The sequence below is a fragment of the Ambystoma mexicanum genome, chromosome 4p (genome assembly GCF_040938575.1).
Source record: "Ambystoma mexicanum isolate Mex_15411 chromosome 4p, UKY_AmexF1_1, whole genome shotgun sequence".
Taxonomy (NCBI): domain Eukaryota; kingdom Metazoa; phylum Chordata; class Amphibia; order Caudata; family Ambystomatidae; genus Ambystoma; species Ambystoma mexicanum.
Genome location: NC_090927.1, coordinates 177,745,932 through 177,759,092, shown reverse-complemented (window position 1 = coordinate 177,759,092; position 13,161 = coordinate 177,745,932). Strand labels below are relative to the sequence as shown.

Sequence of the window (13,161 nt, the reverse complement as noted above, 5' to 3'; positions counted from 1 at the left end):
CCATGTCTCACGGAAGAAGCCATGATATCTCCCGGGAGGTTTTCTCCCCTCATATCATCCTCCCTCATATAGCCACCCCCATGGTCAGGATCAAGTAGCGGCTGCCGTCCTCTGGCCACATGGGAGGAGGTCACTGCAGGGAAAACAGTGATGACTACATCGGATTCATCACACCCCACAACTTGTTTTATCTGTGGCAGGTGCTTTAGATCTGCTTGACATTACACGCAGCAGCGGTGATGTCAGAGCATTATAAGTGCAAGGTCTGAATGAAATGTTTTTTTTTTTTTTTTAAAAGAGCGTTATAGCAAGCTTTAGTGAATAGCAACAATGGACGGATGACACGTTCTCTATGAAATTTTGGAGTGTCAACCTTCGTTGCGAGGGCACATCTAGAAAAATTGAGGGCAAGCCAAGAGGGAAAACAAAATTAAATTATTAACTAGTTTAAACAAAAGAACCAATGTAGGAATCTCAGAACAAAAAACTGCAGCACTGCTGGCTGGAACACAATCTTCCCCAGATTAGAGGCCATCTCTTTTTTTTTGTATTCACATTTTTATTATCAATTAAGAAATGACATTAAATAACATATATTTCACACGTACATTATATACATAAATCACAGATGAGGTAAGTCCAGTTATACAAAGTCTGACAAGTAAAACGGTCACAGATCTAGGAATCTTTCTAATATCCCTTCACAAAGGTCCCTTTGCTTGTTCCTATATAAGATTAGAGGCCCTCTTAAGGATGGTAGGTGCTTGGAAAGCTGAGCAGCAGTGTTTTGAAGATGCGTGTTGTAACCTATAGTGAGAGCATAGGCTCTTCCTAGCCAGACCTAAAGCAGGCCATCTGTTCGGCTCTAAGCATACTCTATGAAAATGAACTATTGTCCCGTGGTGGGTGGTGGGACTGGCTAGGCCCTCGTCCCTTGGAAGCCACTTTTGTAGCCTTATTTTCCTTTGAACATATTGTGCCTGCTTCCCAAAGAATTTTCCAATGGGTACACCACACTGAAGAACACTGAGAATGAGGCCCATTGAACCTGAACACTTGTCACGAATGATTCCTAAACATGCCCCGTGTTATGAAAGTGGTATCCAGGTGAACTGGAGAGGTCGGGTTCGGGCCAGCCCTCTCTTCTCTTTGATGTTTTTAGCAGTTTCACCTGCACTGGAAACGGCTGGATGAATATCCACCCTGGATAGAGATCATTTCAGTGAAGCAGGGTTGGTATTAGCAACACACCTGCACCCAGAAGTGTCAATTATGAATGATTCGCTTCCCGCTAAATGCAGCAGCCTTAAAGACACTTACTTCTTCCTTGGCAACATCCGTATTTTTCGGATCAATAGTGTTGCATTTTACATTAATCATGCCAAATACATAGAATCGGAGGCAGCAGTCAGCCATCAAGGGGTGACCTCTGCTAATTAGAGAAGTACAGCAATTGTGGACAAGAGTGGAGACTCATTTAGACACTGCTCTTTTCCGACATGCTGATTGGCGAGTGCTGTCACCTGTTAGTGGCCCTGCATTAATCATTCTTTATCTTTTCACATTTACTGGGTGTGCTGCAATCCGGAAGGTCAACTCATGCAGTGCTGCGCACGAATATCTAGGATGGAAGCTTGTCCGCCCTCGGGCTATTTTCGCTGTCTTTTATGTGGGCATTTTGGTACAGTTCCAATGAGACTGCAGACTAATTGTCTGAGATCTTACAACAGGCTGGTTATGATGGCAGGCTTCCAGTTCGTTTTTTTTCACATAGCGCTACCGCCGACTTGATGATGCTTCAAGGTGCTTTCAATCAGAGAGACTTAAAATGAAACAATGTCTGTTTCATTTATATTATTTGCTTAACAGAGCGTGGCCTCATTACGAGTCCGGCAGTAACTGTGCCGGAAAAACCGGCAGGTTACCGCCGGACCTGTATTACCATTCCGCCTCCGCGATTCCCGGAATCACCGGGGCATTAGGACCGGGAATTCCGGAGACGGAATTCTGTAAGCCCCCATTCCCATGGATTCCCATTGGACTCCATGGGGGGGGGCAATGGAAACACTGGTTCCGTCTATGACGGAGCCGGTGTTTCCATGTCCACCTGCAGGTGGGTGGTGTAAATCCCACCAGGTCAGACCTTAATCAGGCGGTACGGAAACAACGGTGGCGGCGGTTTTACCACCACCATTCTTTCCGGACCGGCAGGGTCGTGTGTCCAAAAAGATGTACCAAGTAAGCGACACACATCACCGAGGCATTCCCTGTGATGAGTGCATGTACAACAGATGGGTACTTCTGTCAGGGACATACTCTAACTAGACTCTACAGAGATGACCCTGTGCCATTACAGATTCACAGTAAAACATGTAATAGTCGATACCTGCATTTATTTTATTTATTTATTATTTGCTTGTTAGGCGCTTATACAGGAAGTAAATACTGTATCAAAGGGCCCACAGGGCAACAGGGAGGAGGGCACAGAGGATGTGAAACAATTAATTAATAAATACAGTGGGTGGGGTGGGGGTGGGACGAGCCTACTCTGCCTTGTGGGTGTTCACAACGTGTGGCGGGTTTCCTTGCTTATGATGCCCAAGAGTCCATGTGGTATCCGGATGTGGATGCAAGGAATCTGTTGAGATGCAAGTAAGTAGATTTTAAGGTGTGTTTTGAATAGTCCAAGTGATGAGCTGTCTTTGATGATGGAGAAGGGCATTTCAATAAAAAGGGTTGAGTGATGTGAAGGAGCAGAAGAGGGACGGGTGCATGGAATGAAATGGTTAAGAAGAGTGGAGGGTCACAAGGAGCAAGGGGGAGAGTCAAAAGAGAGAGCAGACGCCTAGGTAGGGAGGGGTGAGGACATTCTAGATTTGTGGACCAGGAGGAGGAATTTAAAGAGAGAGCGGCTTTGCATGGGGGGCCAGCTTGCATGTGGTCAGTGTGAGGAGGTGGGCTAGGATCTTGGTAGGTTGTAGAAGGTACGAGTAGTGACATTGATGAGTTGAGGGAAGGAGTAAAGGGAAAGCTTGTGCAATAGGTTGTAGCAGTAGTCGAGCACATGTTCCTAAGGTCGAGAAAGTTGTATCTGCCCGCAGTTATGGTTGCCATGGTAAATTGACGAAGCCAAAGATCGCTGTTCAAGTGGGCCCGCAATTGCGGGCTTTGGGCGAGGGAGTGGGAATGTTCTAGGGGAAAGATATGGCTGGGAGAAAGATGACTTCTCATTTGGAAGAGTTTAGTATTAGGCAGTGCAGTACCACCTAGGGACAAACTGCAGTGACACAGTAATGGCATGATACAACCGTTTAGTATCAAAATAGAAATAGCCAGACATCTTAAATGCCATGCCTGTGTAAGTGAGAGGGTGCAAGAGCTTGCATGTGTGAGGATCCGAGAGAAGAAGCGCGGAAGGGAAAGAGAGTGCATGAGTGTGACAGATAGTCTAGGAGTGTAAGAGCGAGTGAGAGCATGAGAGAAAGTCACTTACAAGACCTTCAGTAGATGCTGCGGCGCCAGCTGTACTCAGGAACATTTAGCGACTCAATTTGAGGTTGATTATCGGAACACATTTGTGTCAAAAGAATGCCCAAATGGCTCCGAAACGGCCCTGGAAACTAAAGTGCTCAGATGATTGAATGAATAGAAAAATTAGTGCACCACTCTGTATACTAAAGCACTTTAAGATGCTATTTGTCATGAAACAGTGATTTTGATTTGGCTACATAGGTGATGCTAGCGCCACCAAATGCTGCAGCCTTTCTTCTCCTGCACTTTATGCTTTCCCTTTGCCTTAAAGAGGAAATCATAGTGAAAGTTCTCCACAAAGTATACAAGGTCCCTCATTACAAGTTTGCCGGTATACTGCCGGTGATTCCATGGTTCTGGTGGTACCGTTTCCACCAGCCGCAACCACGGAAACACTGGCACATCACAACTTCGCAGGAGCGTGCATTCCGGCATGCCAGAAACTGTGCCACCGGCATGACGGAAAAAATGTCATTACACACTTTTTACGGTATTTCCGTCACTGAAATTGCCTATGGCACCGTTACCGCTGTGTGTACTACAGAAACACTGGCAACATAAACACTGTGACCGGAAACAACGTCTTTGCATGAACTGGAAACTCGCAGGAGGTCATCTTGAAAAACTCAGTCCTTATAAAATCACCCACTTCCTGTTGCCATCCGGTCACTGTAACACCGGCATCATGTCTGCACTATCCAAGTCACATGTCCCAGATGTCCCCCAGAGAAAACCAAGCTTCACAGATCAGGAACTGTCAGTGATAACTGACACAATTGTGGCCAATGCTGGGGAGCTATTTTCAACAGACCGCAATCGATCAAGCCAACTACGAAAGACTGCAATATGGGAGGAGGTGGCTCAGAAGGTGTCATCTCTGGACCCCGTTCCCCGCACCCTAAAAGATTTCCTCAAGTGGTGGGACGACCTCCACCTGAGAGTCTGCAACCTTGTCTCGGCCCACAGGAGGGAAAGCATGCCAGCTGGAGGCGGGACGGGCTCCCCAATCAAGTTGATGGCCTGGGAGGAGACATGCAGCAACACAAAGGCATCAAGGGAGTTGGAGCAGTGGAGGCTGGTGCAGGGACACATGCAGATGGTGGTGAGTACAACGTGCAATACCCCAACAATGACTGCAGGCATGCTAAGTAGGGCACAACAAGGGACACATGTCCAACTGCACGAAAACAGAGCACATTCATCCCATACAGTGGCCAACGTACCATGGCCGTTGGCCTAGGATGCACAAACATTCTCCCCCTTCCATACACACAATGCAGACACCGTCGAAATGAGAATCAACAGATAAACGAGGCACATGCCCTCCAAGGCAGCATGCATGCACCATAAGCAATCTGCCCAAGTGACACACTCACATGCATGGCCGCATCCAAAGCACCCTGACCTACCTGGCACTGACATGGTTGACCGGCTTCCTGTCTGACCAACACTCCCAAGTGCGACAGTGCCCTCCCCACCTGTCCACCTCACTCCCCCACCTGTCACGTAACTCAGGGCACCATTCAAACCCCATGGGCCCACAACATCTATCTAGCACCTCTGGGCCACTCGATCAACACCACTGCACCCCACTCCCAGTGTTATGCTGATGACACACTGCCCACCTATAGACTCCAATTCTGTGCTGCCTCACCATTCCCTCCCAAACACGATTGCCTGACTGCCAATCATGCAACGTGGCCTGCTGATGATCCCTGCCTCAACACCAGCAAGACAGAGAAGCCCCTCACCTTGACGGCTGTGCCCCGACACCAACCCACTCCCTGGCCAACCTCCATGGGCCTGCCCCCACACCTCCCTGAGATGCCACAGACCCTGTTGACACCTTTGACCCACCCCACACCTCGCATCCGCACCTAACATACCATGAAAGAGGCCCGACACACAGCACCACCTCCTCTGAAGCACCCTCCCCTACCTCACCTACCCTCAGGAGCCCAATGTCTCCAGAACACTGGTTCCCACTGGGCATGAAAACAGTCTTCCCACATTGTACCTCTTGCCCCCCTCAGCCCTCTCATACAAATGCAGAATAATGAATCAACCTAGGCCCAAGTCCCAGGACCGCTACCCACAGCCTTGGAATTCCTCCACTTGCTCCCTCTGACCTCATGGTACAATACAAAGACCCCCTTCCCCGTTTACAAGTCCGTCTGGGGCCTGGTCCCCCATGAGACACACTGCTGCCAGCCCGTCCAATGCCAGTCACACCCAGCATCCCTCACAGGCACTTGCCAATGGCCACCCTTCCCTGGACCCGCCTGAATCTGGGCCAGCCCATCCTTCACACTGTACTGCACTCGCCCTGCTTTCACCCCTTGCACCTGCTCCTGTGTCTCCCACCCCCCTGCATCACGCCCCCTCCCATCCCGGTACCCTCACCCCTCCCTTCCCTGCACAAGATTGTGCCCTGCACTTGCATAGTAACAATCCCACAAGGCCCAGTGTGCCCGTATCTCCCGATTTGACCTCCCCTGTCCACCACTGACTTGCCTGTGGCACCTGATGACACACGCTGTTTGAACTGCATGTAGCATGGCCATAGGATGGCACAGAGATGACTAACGACATGCCCATCTTGTACCCACAGGCACGTCCTCAGACAGTGATCAGGCCAGCCCAAGTACCTCACGGACAGCCACGGAGGAGAGTGATGCCATGCCACACCGCTTCCAAGTTAGCATCAGCACCAGTGACGCAAGCCACAGGCCCAGTGAGCCTGCCCCTGCCGTTACTCCTGCTGCCCCTACAGAGGCTCAGCTCTAGGCCCGGCAGTCACTCCTGCTGCCCCTACAGAGGTGCCACTGGGACTTCCATTCCCCCCCCGAATACCCCCCCTATCTACATGGAAGGACCCACGGATGATGATGTCGGGCAGGAGGCCGGAGACACGACCAAGGGGACATTGGAGCACACCCCTCACCACTGTCCCTCATTCAGCCCCTCTGGCATACACAGCCCGCTGCCACCACCCATCCCAAGTATCAGAGACCCTGGATGCCTGCCTACGCCGTATCGAGGAATGACATGACCAGATGGCAGAACTTGTGCGCCAGTGCCTGGAGGAAGCCAGGTTGATGCGGGAGGAGACATGATTGAGTCGGGAGAGTGTGCAGGCCATCGGCCGGCGCTGTGCACGAGCCCTGGGCCGGTCATCATGCGCAACAGTCCTGCTAGTACAGAGGGTGAGTGAGGAGAACAAGGCCATCTCGGCACTGGTTGAGACCCTCTCCCTCTCCCTGCAGGTGGCACTAGGATGCACGGACATGGCAGGTTCAGACCCACCCTCCTCATTCTCCACACCTGCCAGCTCACGGAATTGCAGCCCAAGGCGCTGGTCCATGTGCCTGTCAGGCTCTCCACAAAAGGGCAGGTCAGGTGCAAAGAAGCCATGTAAGTGAGCCAGGCACAGACAGTGTTACTTTTGCTTACTAGGGATTGTTGTTGGGGTGGTGTGTATGGGGCGGTCAGTTGGGGGGATAGCGCAGGGGTTGGGGGGATCACAAGTTTCTTGTTGATTGATTATGCACAAATACACATGGTTCTACATATGAATTCATGTCTGGACATTCAATGTGTGTGGTTGAGTGCTTTATTTGTGCACAGATTCACATGCAGTGTGTGCCATGGGTCGTGTGCAGGTGCTGTGTGCTCAGAGGTAGTTCTGTATGAGGTCCTTTCAGCTACCCCGCCAATCCAGATCATCCCTGTTATGGCATTGTCCAATGTCTGCAGCTGCATCCACTTCGCTAACATCTTGATCGTCAGCAGGAGGCTTGTCCCTGTCCGGGAACAGGGGAATATTGCGCATGATGCACATATTGCACAGCATGGCACAGGTAAGGACCATCTTGCCCACTTTTACTGGCCTGTACATCAGTGCCCCACCAGAGCAATGAAGGCAACAAGACCATGCCTTCAATAGGCCAAAGGTTTGCTCCATTGTGGCCCTTGTTCTGATGTGCGCACCTTTACACACTGTTTCCTGGTGGCTCTCGGGGTGTGTCAAAGGGGCTGTCATCCATGGGAGTAAGGGGTAGCCGGAATCACCTGCATGGGGAGGGACATGTCATTGTGGTGACTGGCAGTCCATGCATGTTGAGATGTGGTGGTGTGACACATGCATCTGGGTCTGTGCGCTTGCGGCCCATCAATCACCTTGCTGCATCCTGTGACAGGTAGTGCTGGTCTGGACATGTGTAGGATACGACTCACAGGGATGGGTTGGCGGTGGTGGATGGGACCTAGTGAGGACATGCTCTGCTTTGTGACGTGGGAGTGATGCATTCTGGTACCTGCGGTGCATTACATGTGCCTGTCCATCGGTGTCCAGATTGTGCTGGTGTGTCCTTCCGTATACTCATGTGGTACATGCCAGTTGTGTACACCCAATTTTGCATGCATATTGTGTGCCTCCATTTGCATGGTGCTTGTAGGCCATGCAATGGTGACAATGGACATTTCCCCCATGGCCCAGTACACATGCAATGTGGTGTGTGTAGATACTTTGACTCACTCAATAGCCAGGTCTGCTGTCCACCATAATGCACCATGTACCCAGATAGCGTGCTATTGCGCAGGACCATGGAGTCATGTGTTGATCCCAGAAAGTGTGCACAGTAGTGTGTAATCATCATGTCTGCATCACAGACAACCTGTACATTCATTTAGTGGTACAGCTTCCAGTTCCGATACATCTCCTCTGTGGCGTGGCTAGCCACTAGCTGAATGTGTGTGTGCAGTCCAGTGTACCTAATACATTTACCATTCCCGCAAGGGCATAGAAGTGGACCTTGATCGCGTTCACCTGGCCTTGTGTCATTCGTAGGGAGATGTGCTGGGACACATGATGCAGGAGGGTCTCCAGGACCTGCACAAGCAGTTTTGAAAATCCTAGCTGCTAGATGCCATGAAGCTCCCCAACTGTGTGCTGAAATATGCCTGTGGCAAGGAAATGCAGCACAGACACCACCATCAACAGGGGGGTATAGCAGTCTGGATGCCAATGACACTCTGGATGTCGTCCCTGATGAGGTCCACTATTGAGATGATGGTCTCCCTGTTTAGGCGGTAGAGTGTGTCGACCTGCCTGTCAGTCAGGGACCAGGGTGTGGCCCTTGTGTGGGGTATGGGTGCACGCATCTGGGGGCACTACTTGCTGCCCATTGTTCCTCTGCATCATCATCATCCTCTTCATCGACAGCCTGTTGCCACTGTTGCACCTCCTGCTCCTAGAGCTGTATTCCTGCATGCAGCGCCTCCATGACTGCTGCTACGAGTGGCAGCATGGTTGTGTTGTAAGGTGTGTATGGGGTGGGTGTGCCCCATTTTACCATTCCCTGTGCTCATTGTGTGCGGCTGGGTCAATTGGGTGCACCTGTGGCCAGTTCCTGCACACCTGGGCCTGGTTACCACCTGCATCCGCGGTGCCCGTGTTTCCGGCACAGTTTTCCTGGTGGTATCAGCATTTTTGTGGCAATGTTTCCGGGAAGTCTGCTGTTGTAATGCCGCCTTGTTTCCGTGGTGCTGGTGTTTCCGGCACTGGTTCAGGGGCATTGCAGAGTTTGCATAACCTATGCTGCCGGCAACAGCAGCACGGGGTACTCTGTTACCTGCAACACTGTTGCTGGCATCGCCTCTCGTAGTGCGGCGGTCTGGAATGTGTGACAGTAATTGTACACTTATAATGAGGGCCATTTCTTTTCTTCGTCTTCCACCTGATTTACCATTAAAGGAAATTCAAGCTGTCCCCCGCACTCAGGCAAAGCCTTCTTTCTAGCAACCACCTCCTGTTAAGCAATCCTATATCCAGATTCACGAGACAATGCCTCCCATTTTTCACTCTCTCCAAATTCCACCCTATGGTCTAGGTATTCAGTTGCCAGATGCCAAGGTCATCCACTGCATCCCCTTGCTCTTAAGCAAATCAACATTTACTACCCACATCATAATGTACAGTACTTACCAACTATGGGTGGGGGGCAGGGTGTGTGAGCAGTTCAAGCGTCCAGTGGTACAGGTAGGGAAGCCCTTAGTTACTCCTGGCAGAACATTTATGAAATCCATATCATGCAGGTGCCATATTCCACTAACTATGTGAATACCGTACAAGCATTCCCTCCTGTATGGACTTGCATGTGTGGCCCAGCTGGCTCTAAAGAAAGCAACCTAAGAAAAAGGAGGCTAAAAGGCACCAGAGAAGCCACACTCGTGAGAATATTCAACTCTTCAGTGTTGCTTAAAAATCACAGGAGACTGGGCGCAGTCATAGCCAAAGGCAAAGTCTATTCCAGACCCGGGCCCCTCCAAATAAAGCACAAGATTCCTCCTCCACTCTTGAAGTAAACTGTAGACTATGAAGGCCTCCAGAGCAGAAGTGTTGAAATTCAGCAGGCAAGGTGCACAATTCTGCCCAGTGCTCTATAGGGGAGAACATGAATCAATGTGGCTGGCACAGTGGAAACCAGTGATATCCAGTGATCTTACAGAAGATTGTTCCTACTGGCTTGCACAGAAGAGGGATCAATGTTGATGATGCAGTGGAAATCATTGGATTAATAAATGATGGATCAGTGTGATTGCCTCAGTGGAATACACTGGAGTAACAGAATAAGGATCAATGTGGCTGCCTTGGTGGAATCTAGTGGAGCAACAGAAGATGGATCAGTGTGGCCAATGCAGTGGAATCCAGTTGAGTGACAGAAGAGGGATCAATGTGGCCAATGCAGTGGAATCCAGTTGAGTGACAGAAGAGGGATCAAAGTGGCCAATGCAGTGGAATCCAGTTGAGTGACAGAAGATGGATCAATGTGGCCGATGCAGTGGAATCCAGTGGAGTAACAGAAGAGGGATCAGTGTGGCTGATGCAGTGGAATCCATTGGAGTAACAGAAGAGGGATCAGTGTGGCTGATGCAGTGGAATCCAGTGGAGTAACAAAAGAGGGATCAGTGTGGCTGATGCAGTGGAATCCAGTGGAGTAAAAGAAGAGGGATCAGTGTGGCTGATGCAGTGGAATCCAGTTGAGTGACAGAAGAGGGATCAATGTGGCCAATGCAGTGGAATCCAGTTGAGTGACAGAAGAGGGATCAGTGTGGCTAATGCAGTGGAATCCAGTGGAGTAACAGAAGAGGGATCAGTGAGGCTGATGCAGTGGAGTCCAGTGGAGTTGCAGAAGAGGGATCAGTGTAGCTGATGCAGTGGAATCCAGCGGAGTAACAGAAGAGGGATCAGTGTGGCTGATGCAGTGGAATCCAGTGGAGTAACAGAAGAGGTATCAGTGTGGCTGATGCAGTGGAATCCAGTTGAGTAACAGAAGAGGGTCCATTTGGCTGATACAGTGGAATCTAGTGGAGTAACAGAAGAGGGATCAGTTTGGCTAATACAATGGAATCCAGTTGAGTGACAGAAGAGGGATCAATGTGGCTGATGCTGTGGAATCCAGTGGAGTAACAGAAGAGGGATTGGTGTAGCTGATGCAGTGGAATCCAGTGAAGTAACAGAAGAGGGATCAGTGTGGCTAATACAATGGAATCCAGCAGAATAAAAGAAGAGGGATTAATGTAGCCGCAGTCGCTTGCAATATTTATAGAGGGTGAATGAACTCTTGGTGAATAACCTTCCCAAATGTACTCTTAGAAGGCACACCATCACCTTCTGATTATACATTGCTATATAAAGATATTAACAAAGAAAATAGATGTACCATACATTTCACAGTTTGTAGAAATACCTAATCTAACCAAATACTTGCTTCTTTGTTTTATAGTTTAGTATAGCTGGAACATGATTGGTTGCATGCTCCAATGCATAGCACAGCGGAGCTTTCCTCCCCAAAATATTGTCACATCAACCTTTAAAAAAATAATCGCAATAGCCGTTAAATAGCGGAACCGGAAATAGCGTCATCGCACAGGAACGGGAAAGAGCACAATCCATTGCCATCCTCTGCCCCCTGGACCTGTTCTGAGTAGTGTGCAATAGGAAATCCACAGGGACACCCTCGACATGCCTAAGGCTGTAAAAAAAACTACCGACCGGCAGAGGAAGGAAAAATTCACCACGGAGGAGCTAATGATGCTAACCCAGACCCTTGCTGCCAATGCTGCCGTGGTCTTTGCCAGCGACATGCGTCGGGAGACACTAATCAGAAAGAAGGCAATCTGGGCTGATGTTGCCTTGAAAGTCAGTGCTGTGGGCACCACCACCCGCAATGTGCGTGAGTGCAGAAATCGGTGGCATGATCTCCGCCTACGTGTTAGAAGTATCCTATCAGCAAACCACAACATTGCCACATCAGGTGGATCTGATTCCCCTATTAAATTGAAGGAATGAGAAGAGACCTGTGCCAACCTCATTGGAGTGGAATCCATAGAGGGTGTCGGGACGATGGAGCATGGCGTGGCAACCACTTCAGATGGAGGTGAGTGTACACATGAAAGTATGCAATGTGAATCTACTGGTCCCCCCCATATGTGAGGCCAGAATCACCTCATGAATGGCCAAACATCCACAGATGCATCCAACCCTGGCTATGTCAGTGTCAAACCCAAACACACACACATGCACACATCACCAGAGACAAGTGCCACACACAACCATGCATGGATGAGCCACTGAACTGACACATCACCTGCATCCTTAACAATGAAGTCAAAATGCCCACTACTGCATTATTGATGTATACTGCATTAAGTACATATAACCGTAATCAATGCCATCCCCCTCTTTGTCCCCGACAGGCTCACAAACAGACAGTGAGGATACTGGCACGGCATCTCAGGCACCCCCTGTGAGTATAAAATCAAGGGCACAGGACACAGAGGACACCCCCACCACATCAAGGGGAAAAGGTAGAAGGGTCCACATGCAGAGTGGCAAACATCGGTGGAGCGCCACTGCCAAGACGCAAGTCTCCACACCACCAACAACTGCCCCACCTCCGGAGGTGAACCCACCACCACCGATCCCAGCCACGGAGGGCCCACCCTCAGCTGCAGGTAGTTCCGCAGGAGAGGCGGCATCCACTGCACCACTCTCTGATGTGGAGGATACGACCGATTTCCACCTCGAGATGCACACCCCAACCCCCCTGGAACCCCTGAGACATCACCACAGCAGACACCTGGGCCTAGTGTCACTGGCGAGGACAATGTGGGAGGTTTTAGTAGCCCTCCGGTGGCTTCACCTGTTGACCTGGTTGCATCCAAGGGCACAGCAGCCACACCACCAGAACGCAACACTGCCCTCGACCTGGCCAGCATCAGCCAGCGGCAACAGGAAATAACTGTGCTGGTTGGGCAGCATGTGGAGGAGGCTGCCCGTCTCAGGGCTGAGATTGCAGAGACAGCAAGGCACTCCAGGGAGGGGATGGAGGCCTGTACAGACAGGCTGTGTGGGGAGATTGTCCGATTTAGGGAGGTCCTCACACGGATAGCGGACGCAATGGACCGCCAGTTCCCACCACCACCACCACCTGGACAGTCAGCCACTTCCTCATCTGCCAGTTCAAGGCAGACAAGCCCCCTCCGCCGCTCCTCATGCACCACCAGACGCACGTCTAGGCAGCCTCCCAAAGTTGGTGGTGGCAATGGCGAATAGGGAGTGCATCG

At 50.5% G+C, this 13,161-nt stretch overlaps 1 protein-coding gene across 1 annotated transcript in view; it reads left to right on the top strand.

The window, feature by feature from the left end:
- The window catches only part of EPHX2 (epoxide hydrolase 2), a 1,142,911-nt gene that overhangs the window by 555,207 nt on the left and 574,543 nt on the right, over nucleotides 1-13,161 (top strand). The window lies entirely within an intron of this gene.